Below are 8665 nucleotides of genomic sequence, written 5' to 3'. Positions count from 1 at the left end.
CATTCCCTTGCACTTTTCTCAGCAGCCCAAGGAAAAGGAATAATCCAACCCACATGCAGTCCTGTGGCTGGGCAGATTGTACAGAGTCTTGTCGACCAATGTATGTGAAATGTTTTGTATGTCCATTAATACACTTTCCTTGAGAGTAACCGTTCAGTTGGCAAGGCTGCAAATTTATCTTGTGTTTAGCTCTAATACCACAGTTGCAAAATTTAGAGGCCAATGTTCTCTATTATTATTTAATTTAGTTTTCAATAATGTATTGCTGGTATTATGTACTGCCAGAAACTTTGGAACAGTATGCAATGATATATTCATCAAATAGCATGAGTTTGTGCCCAAATCTGATTTCTCTCATTTATGATGTGGTCTACTATAAAATGACACCAACAGCATGAAAATAAGTAATAGTGGCAGGCTGAGGGCTGGGTGTGACTGAGTTGTGTGACTGAGCTGTGTGACACAGTTGCCTTAGGAAACAATGGTTCCTAATCCAAATCTGAAGTAGGTGTCCATTCCCATCTGTCCATAAGCACCGGGTCCTGATTCTGCAACAGAATCTGTAGTCCTTTGTGTCATCTTCATTCCATCAAGGAAGAGTGAAAGATCTTTGCTTTGAGTAGTGATTGGTGTGTGTAGCATATTTTAGTTACCTCTTTAACCACTGAACCATTGAACTGAACATCCTATCAGGTAAAGCTTGCTCACCTGCATAACTCAAAAGGTCACATTCCCTGTGGCTCAGGTGACATGTCTCAAAGAAATCAAAGCATACATTCAGCTTTAGGTGTCTCTCCTAAAGTTTACCCTTGATGGACTAAAACCTGGCTCACAGCTTTAAGTGTGTTTGATTTAGGTTTGCCTAATGGTTTTCTAAAGTCCAACTACACAAATGACTTTCAGGCCAGTTTTTGTTTCCCAGTGCCCTGCCTATTTTGACAGGACCTACAGGTCAAAATAAATGTAGATTTATTCCAATTTGGTTATAACCAACTAATCATTGTGTAAATGACATATAATTCCATACATTCCTCCTTTTACCTGTTTACTTTTGATGTTACGATACGATGTTACTCACCTCTTCCACTGACATCCTGAATTTCAATTCTGCTCTCTGTTGAAAAACAAAACAAAGCAAAAAGCTGCTCTACCTTGTTATACATCAAAGTCATCATAGGATGTGTTTAAATCTGCATATTTTTGAGCATCAGTATTTTTTAATGATTTTATTTATTGTATGGAGAAAGAGTAGTGCGATCTGGGAGAACAGAAAGGGATGAAGAGGGAGATGGAAGCTAAAGTAGACTCCGTGCTGAGCATGGAGCCCAACTCAGGTGTTGATCCCACTACCACCAGATCCTGACTGAGCTGGAACCAAGAGTCAGACACTTCACTGACTGAGCCACCCAGGAACCCCTTGGTATTTCTAAGACTAGGAAATTCATTTTTAGTTAAGCCAATAGTGGATAATCTGTGAAAGAATGACTGTAAATCATGGACTAAATATTTAGTGTCCATAAATCCAAAATTGTACTAGACATGTTTTCCCAAGATTGTGTAATGTTACCATGAGCCCACCCACCTGCAACTTCAAGCCCCAAACCTTTCTTCTCCAAGACCTAGGGGAAATTGTCACAAACTCAACCCATCCCCTTCTTGGGCCACCAGCCTCATGATCTCTTCTATTGCATGACCCTATAAGCAGACACTTCCCAGTTATTATGTGCATTAAGGGCCTCCTGTTTCTGTCCAAACAATGGAAGTAAGAGGTTTGCTTTGTTATTTGGCATCTAGAGCCATGATTAGGGTCAGGTTTGTTTCCCCAGAAGTCATTAGGTACTGTTAAATGCAGGAACTTTTCTCCCACTATACAACACTTGACTCCACTCATGTACTATATTCTGTAAAATTTCACTTTCTGATTAGATCCTTGACCATTTTTATTCATGGTCCACCCAGGGAGCATTACTAAGAATATTATTAATATCATGTAGCTTCAGATGGAAGGGTCCCCTACCCTGGCCCTTCCTAACCTTAGGGTAGAACTCTCTGCAGTAAGAATAGACATCTCCAACCCTTATCCAAACATCATTGATTCCTCTAAACCCACACTTACTTAGAAGACATTCACCATGAGGGCAGCTCCAAGGTCGAAGCTAGGGGTCTGGGGCAGAGCCTCATGTTCATATCCTCCTCCTCTTGGAACTGGTGCTTCCCTGCAGTACAATCTGACATACAGGGCACCTTGGCACATGTGCAGTTTCACAGTGGACTAACTTATTCTCCTAGTCCTCACAGGTCAGCTCAGGCTGCTCCTTGCAGAGTTGGATGTTGCTGTATGCATTCCTCAGTTTCCCCTGATTTTTCTGAACTTGACTTGTCCCTATTATTTCCTCTGTTGGCAACCACTTGCTCCACCATTGCCTTGTCCTTCTTTGGGTTATCCTTATCACCCAAAACTGCTGATTTTCTGTCTTCCATCTCTCCCTCCATTCTCTGTTTTCAATCTGTGGTCAGCTCAGTCTCCTGCAGGGGACACACAGAGAAAGGCACAAGTCAGATCTCTGCTGCAGTCCCCAGAGCTACTTTACAGGAACCTGAGATCCTCTTGCACTCACCAAAACTGAGCAGGGAGGGAACTGGGAGAATGTGAATACCAATTTTAGCTTACACACGAGGAAACCGATGCCCAGAGAAATTAGGAGCCAGGGCAGGAAGTAGAATGTGGCCTCAGTGGAAACTCTGGCTGCTCCAGATTGAGTTCACATAACAGAATCACCGTGACTCTTCCCAGGCTCTTCAGCATCTCCACGCTCATTCGGTCTGCATTCTCAGTTCATTGAGGAGGCACACTGGTGTTAAAGCAGTGACATTTAATGAGGACCTTGATCTTGTACAGAAACTCCTCATGGACAAGATTAGAGAATACAGAATGAAACTACGGGCATCTGGAGGACCCACTGATACTGGCCCAGAGCCCAGCAAGACCTAGAGAGGGAGCTCTTGAAACTTAAGCAAATGTATGGTCAAGCCAATATAAATATGTCCCAGACTTTACATGTGAAGGTCCTAAATTTGGAGTAATCAAAAAGCCCCAGACCTGAAAAAAATAAGGTGAAATATCTTTGGTAATTTGACCCAGATTAGTTCTACAACTGGTTCAGAATAAACACACATTTCTCAACTGTCAAATGTTCTTCAATTCTGATTCCAAATAAATTATTTGGTGATGCTGATGTAAAAAACAAAAAATTAAAAACCACAGTAAAAATGTGTTCCTCAGCTTCAGGTGATGTCCCCTAGTCCTTGTAACATGAAGGACCCTGTGAAGGGCATTTCCCATCTACAACAGATTCTTTCGACACCCTCTTCCTAAGACCCTGGGGTGCATGCATTTTGGCTGCAAGGAATAAAAACCCTAACTTGTTTCTTGGAGATGTGTTCCTGGTAATTTGGCTTCTGGGAATTACCATCAACCTAAGACTCTGCAAGGGCAGCAGGGAACCATTTTTCACACATGCGTGGTGTGGCAGATTTAAAAAAACAAACAAACAAACAATACAATTTCAAGGTAAATTACTCACTGTACTTCCTCTTTTCTTACCCCTGCTATTTTCCTAACTATGGGAAATTGTATAAAACAAGACAGTGAGTTAGTGATAGACTTGGTTTGGGAATTAATAAGAGCTGTTGGGGTGCCTGCATGGCTCAGTCAGTTAAGCCTCTGCCCTGAGCTTAGGTCATGATCCCAGGTTTCTGGGATTCAGCCTCACACTGGGATCCCTGCTAGGCAGGAGCCTGCTTCTTCCTCTCCTCTGCTGCTTCCCCTGCTTGTTCTCTTTCTCTGTGAAATAAAAAAATAAATAAATAAGTCTTTAAAAAAAAAAAAGTTAAAAAGATACATTCAGGTCCTGCCAGCTGTCTTCGTGTTTCTGGCAGTCCTCACTTCCTCCCCAAATCTCCAACCACCTGGCTCCCTCCTGTCTTAGCCTGCTGCCCCCTTGTCTTGTGCCACCTGGAGGTCTCCACCCTTAAGTCATCTGCCCCCTTGTAGAGTCCAGGGGAAAGTGGGTCAGAGGCTGAAGGCACAGGCCCTGAATCCCTGACTCCAGCTGTGAGGTCAGAAACCAGACTCTAACTCACCACCTGCTGGGCCTCCAAGATGCAGCACCTCAGCAGGCAGTGTTTGCCTGGGGACCCCAGGACCCACTGATGTCGGACTGTCACCTTCTTTTTTTGATGAAATTTATATACAAGAATTTCCCCCAATGCAAAAGTATCCTACAATGACAGAGTTGTCCAGCTAGGACCCTAGTTTGTTTTGGAGGCTTCCTTCACCTCCCCATACCTCCTCCAGTCCCTCTGCAGACAATAGCTGCTCCCTCCTCAAGCCCCAAGCAATGCTGATCTGCTTTCTGTCTCTATACATGGCTCCTTTCTGGACATTGTACGTGAATTGAATGAGACAGTATATAGTTCTTGGTGACAGGCTTCCTTCACTTAGCATGCTTTTCAGGTTCCTCCACGCTGTGGCTTCAATCAGATTTCTCTCCCCTTGTTGCCAAATAGAATGCCATGGTACAGATGGGCCACCTTTTCTTCATGCAGCTGTCAGTGGCTCTTTGTGTTGCTGTCAGGTTTTTCCTATAGTGACTAATGCTGACCCGGACGTTTCTGAACAAAGCTTGAATTGACAAATGTTTTTTATTTCTCTCAGATAGATTTCTCGTTATGGAAACACTGGGTCCTTGGGAAGCTTGTGTTGAACTCTTAAGAACTCTCAACATGGCTTCCAAAGTGGCTCTTTTATTTTCGTTCCCTCTAGCAATCTAGGAGGGTCCACTTTCTCCACGTTCTCAGCAACACTTGGTATTGTCTTTTGATCAGAATCACACTTGTTGGTGTAAAGTGGTCCCTAGTTTTACATGCATTGCCCTGTGGACTAGTAACATTGATGATCTTTTTATTTGCTTATGAATCATGCATGTGTCTTCTTTGGTAACATGTGTATTTAAGTCTTATACTGGTTTTTGTGAGAGGTGTCTTGCTTCTGCCCATTAAGTAAGTTCAGAGTATGCTTATGTCTTGTGGATGTGAGTCCTCATTGGGTATTTAATCTGCAAATATTGTCTCCTTATCAGTGGCTTCTCTGTTCCTTTTCTCAGTGGTAAAGTTGGATGCAAAAAAGTTGTTCATCTTAAGTTCTTCTCTTACATATTGGGCTCTTGCTGTAGTGACAGAACTCTTCACTTAGTGCAAAGTCCTGAACATTTTCTCCATTCTCCTTGAATGGTTGGTTGCTTTGGCTCTTCTGCTTAAGTCTGTGACCATTTTGAGTTCATGGCTGTGAAAGGGGTGATTTTCAGTAACAACTGTGGGGAGAGCTTTGTCCTGACAGGGGCAAGAGAACCTAGAGGTAACTTGTGTTTCTCAGTTAGTCTTCCCCAGGCCAGGAAAGGGGATTTCACTCTCCTGTATCTATTAATGAAGGGCTGAGTGCCTTTGGGGAGGGGAGTTCAATGGGGCTGGTGGTCATATATTGCACTTACTCCTCATTCTCTGGGACTGGGACAAAGTAGCTCCAGGAGCCCATTCAGAGGTGTCTTTAGGAGCACAAACACACTGAGAGCAGGAGAGGATTACACAGAAAGGATGAAAGAGATCCCAGGGGATCTGGTATGGTTTCCTACAGGGTCTTCAATCAGTGGGTAGAAAACAGGGCTCCCACACAGCAGGAACTCAGGAAACATGCCTAGAGGGAGTGGAGCAGATTGAAGGCAAATCCCAGAGTTTAAACTATTTTGGCTAACATGAAAATCATGCTATGTGTCTGGACATCAAAGGTGTCTGGAGGGACACATGGTTGGCTCAGTCATTACAGCGTGCCAACTCTTCTTCTCAGAGTTATGAGTTAGAGCCCATGTTGGTGTTGGAGACTAGCTAAAATTTATAAATAAATAAATAAATAAATAAATAAATAAATAAACAAACAGGTGCATGTGTCAGGAATCAGGAATTACTTCCCCTAAGGAAAGGATGGGGCAGCTCCCTCGGTCCTTGCAGATCACCAGCCATTCTGAGTCCTGGAGAATCCTAAATGTTGTGTGACATTTCCCAAGATACACCCAGAGACCCTACACTTTTAATAGTTGTTGGCTTTCCCGTGTGTGGTCAGAGGTCCACTGGCTGACTAAAGTTGGCACACTAAGAACAGAAGTAGACCAAGAAACAGAATGTTCCCTGGATGCACCACATTGCTCTCTGTGCTCACTGCAGTCTCACTGGAAATGGGAATGGGCAATCAAAATCCCTGGTATTCAACACAGGTTAGGGGGGAAAAAAATGGAAAGTTTGGGTTAACAGTTTAAATTACTGTGTCCTCAGATTAAATTGGAAGGCAAGTAGAGACTCTGTTGAACATTTTCTAGGTTCTGTGGTGGAAAGGAAGGCTAACAGACAAAACAATTCTACAACTCAGAGTTAGTGTTGCTGGGGGTCCCAGATGCTTTGCTGGTTCCTCACAATTTTACCCTTGAAAATGTAAGTAAAACTTGATATTGAATACGATTTACGGTTTGGGGGTACTGATTTGGCAATACAACCCTTTATGTCATCCCCATATTTGTTGCCTGTGCTCTTGTGCAAGTCTCTGATGTTTCTTCAAATAGTTGCCATTGGCCAAAGTTAAAGCAGGATAATCTATGTACAAAGTGACTGGTGGATCATTGGATTTGTGGCCATGATGGCCAAATTTGTTGCTGAGCTATCTTTCAAAACCACGTATCGTTCCTTTGCATGTGCCCATTTGCAACTCGAAAAGCCCAAAGGCATATTGCCCTGCTACTTTGCGGTCCTTGTCATCAATTTCTGGAAGTTCAGGATTATAACAGCTGTCAATATTTTTTCTTAAGATCTTACTTATTTATTTATTTGACAGAGACAGAAGGAGAGAGAACACAAGGAGGGGGAGCAGCAGAGGGAGAGGGAAAAGCACACTCACCGCCAAACAGGGAGCCCAATGTGGGATGGATCCCAGGACCCTGGGATCATGACCTGAGCTGAGGGCAGAATCTTAACTCACTGAGCCACACAGGCTCCCCAACAGCTTTTATTATCCCAAAACTCATCTATCATAACTCGCTTTCTTATTTTATGCAATTTCCCATAGTTAGGAAAATAGCAGGGATAAGAACAGAAGTACAGTGAGCAATCTTACCTTGAAAAAGTACATTCATATTTGGAAAACCTTCCACACCACACATGTGTGAAAAATGGTTCTCTGCCGTCCTGGAAGAGCTTAGCTGATGGCAATTCCCTTAAGCCAAGTCATCCGGAACATACCTCCCAGGAAACAAGTTAGGGTTTTTATTTCTTGTAGCCAGAAAGCACACATCCCATGGTCTCAGGAAGAGGGTGCTGGAAAGAACCTATTGTAGATGGGAAATGCCCTTCACAGTGTCCTTCATGTTACAAGGGCTAGGGAACATCACCAGAAGGGAAGGAACAGACTTTTTCTGTGTTTTGTTTTGTTTTGTTTTTACATCAACATCACCAAATAATTTATTTGGAATCAGAATTAAAGAACATTTGGTAGTTGATAAATGTGTGTTTATTCTGATCCAGTTATACAACTAATCTGGGTCAAATTACCAAAGAAATTTCACCTTATTCCTTCAGGACTTACTACCAAGCAGTGATGTAATTAAATGTGCTAAAAACCATGAGTTCATTAATTAACTGCAAGGGCCAAAACACCAACAACTATAAGCATTGTCTTAAAAGAGAAAAACCTATGAGGACACAAAGAAAAGAGTATTCTATCTTTGAACAGCTATCATCTAAAGAGAGCGTGAACGCAGTCCCTTATTATCACAAATCAGGCAGTCAAGTTTCCCACATTTGGAATGGACAAGCCTCAACCTAGGAAAACCACCTACTTTGATACCGGTATCTTCTCTGCGAGGTAACTATGAATCGCTCCGCCTCCGCTGGCCCCACACCAGCCTCACCCGCCATCCACCCTGGACACACACTCACTCGCCAACCAACACCCCAAAACCCTCGGCACCCACTCCTGCCCCAAGCATCCTCACCCTCCACAGGAGTCTTCCTAATACAATGGAAGCCACAGCACTGCTTCATCCTCTGCCCAGGAATTGTCCAGCCAAGAACGGCCAACGGTAACTGATTTACATCAGACACGCCCCTTCCGTGAGGTCAGAAACACACGCACACACGCACGCACGCATGCACACAGAGCACTCAACACAGGGAAGGCTGCCCCAACCTGAGAGGAACATGAGGGAGGACTTTCCAGCAGACAGAGAAGCGCATCTCTCTCTCTCTCTCTCTCTCTCTCTCTCCTTCTCCTTAGAACCTGCTTTGAGGAGACAGAGTGCATTGACTGCACTTGTGGAGCTCAGCCTCCTAGCCAGTCCCCCACGCAACCCCCAGGTCTGGACACCCTGAGGGATGGGGCAGGGAACCAAAAGTCAGCAATCTCTGGGCTGACCCTCTGGCTGACACCTGCTTGCAACATCCAAGGCCCTGAGAATACCAGGGCCGGCTTCTTCACCAGGCTGCCTCCTAGGGCAGGGACACGGCGCCTCCTCGTGGCCGCCCGGAAGAGAGCGCCCAAGGATCCCGCTGTTGAGGACAGGGCCAA

General features: G+C 44.1%; 2 pseudogenes; one reads left to right on the top strand and one right to left on the bottom strand.

Annotated features, from left to right (window-relative positions):
• Nucleotides 1-481: 481 nt before the first annotated feature.
• LOC123950666 lies at nucleotides 482-3104 on the top strand (annotated as a pseudogene).
• A 4734-nt stretch (nucleotides 3105-7838) lies between these two features.
• LOC123927629 lies at nucleotides 7839-7971 on the bottom strand (annotated as a pseudogene).
• Nucleotides 7972-8665: the final 694 nt, after the last annotated feature.

Source organism: Meles meles, chromosome 1, assembly GCF_922984935.1.
Source record: "Meles meles chromosome 1, mMelMel3.1 paternal haplotype, whole genome shotgun sequence".
Classification (NCBI taxonomy): Eukaryota; Metazoa; Chordata; class Mammalia; order Carnivora; family Mustelidae; genus Meles; species Meles meles.
The sequence above is the reverse complement of the archived record's forward strand: the minus strand, read 5'-3'. Positions and strand labels throughout refer to the sequence as shown.